Below are 1,645 nucleotides of genomic sequence, written 5' to 3' on the forward strand. Positions count from 1 at the left end.
CAAGTCTTTGCCATAGTATAAAACACAAGACTTAGCTCATTTGATGCCTTCCTAAATTTCTTCTCTACATTACACCACAAGTGCCACATACAAGCATAATGTGGCACGTTTTTATACACTTTTGTGATTGCCTTTATGATGCTCTCATTTCTATCGGAGACTACACACATATTACTCCTTTCCCCATAAGCCTCCCTTAGTTGTACAAAAAACCAAGACCATGCTGCGTCATTTTTTGAATCAATGATACCATAGGCCAGTGGGAAAATATGTCCTACATTTTTATTTACATACAAATTAACATAAAATCAAAAATATACATTCAAAAACACAATAAAACATACCTGCTCTGTCCATTGTGCTTGCAGCCACAAATGTTCCATTATACAGTCCTCTTGGGTGACTTCCATCAACAACTATGACAGGCCTGCAATGATCAAAGCCTTGTATACAATTATTCAATGCAACAAAAAGATACAAGAACTCATTTTTTTTTGTTTTCTTTAGACGTATATGCGAGCCTGGATATGTAATATTCATCATCTACAAGTATGCTGGAAGTTTGCTGTAAGATGCAGTTGTGGTGCCCCTCAATGAAATCAGAGCATTTTCTTTAGCCCTCCAAGCCAATGAGTAATTTACATCAACTCTCAAATATATCTTTACATCACTCCGAATATCATAAGGTGTATATTTTCTCTTGTGATCAACAAGCTTAGGCTTAACGATCCCACCAATAAGCTTGTTTGTTGCATGTTTTTGTGAATACATTTTATCCTTCAAAGGACAAATATAATCTGTATTAAATGCTCGGATCCTAAATATTCCAGACTTGTTGATATTTGATGCTTTCATCAACCACTCACATTCATCAGAAATACATTCCAGCGTATAACTACATCAGCAAATACAACACAACATATCAATATACAAATAACTAAAACACCATATACACTAATGTATTTGTTGTATAAACTAGTTACCTGATTGCATTTGACCTCACAGTTCTATATTGAAATTTATTTTCAATTGCATAATTTTCCATCACAGATTTCAAAGTGGCTTTGTTCTTATACACTTGGTCAATCTCCACGTACTTATTACAAGGATCTGAAATGACTCCATCGCAGCTCCCTGACCCCAAGACACAAAGCGGCTCTAACAATTCACCAATTGACAGCTGCATAGTCTCAAAATCAGCAATACCATCATTACAAATTGATGTAACCATATCATTCTCATGATTTGAACTTTCACACAGTTCAGTGATATTGCTACTATTATCCATTTTTCTTATACAAATTGGATACTTGTTGAAGTCATCTGCAGCCTTTTTAAGCATGATATACACTCTAACACCCATGTCGTTGTGAATCAACATTGACGTTTTGTTTTTTTTAACCTTATACTCAATTTTCAGCTTAATCACATTTGTATCAACACCGAGTTGCATTGCAATAACATTATATAACTCCTTATACGATGAACTTTCTTTAAAAATCACCCCCTCAATTGTATAATCAACGTAACAATTGTCATCGTCCCATCTACCGAAATGCATAACCAAAATAGCTAACGAAGCCATTTTCGAAATTTTTGTATAAAAAAAAAAGTTATATATACATTTATACTATTAAGAATTTCA

At 33.9% G+C, this 1,645-nt stretch overlaps 1 pseudogene; it reads right to left on the reverse strand.

Annotated features, from left to right (window-relative positions):
* The window catches only part of LOC125851763 (uncharacterized), a 4,783-nt pseudogene extending 3,928 nt beyond the window's left edge, over window positions 1–855 (reverse strand).
* Between the last annotated feature and the right edge of the window lie 790 nt (window positions 856–1,645).

The sequence above is a fragment of the Solanum stenotomum genome, unplaced genomic scaffold, assembly GCF_019186545.1.
Source record: "Solanum stenotomum isolate F172 unplaced genomic scaffold, ASM1918654v1 scaffold29645, whole genome shotgun sequence".
In the NCBI taxonomy this organism is placed as follows: Eukaryota; Viridiplantae; Streptophyta; class Magnoliopsida; order Solanales; family Solanaceae; genus Solanum; species Solanum stenotomum.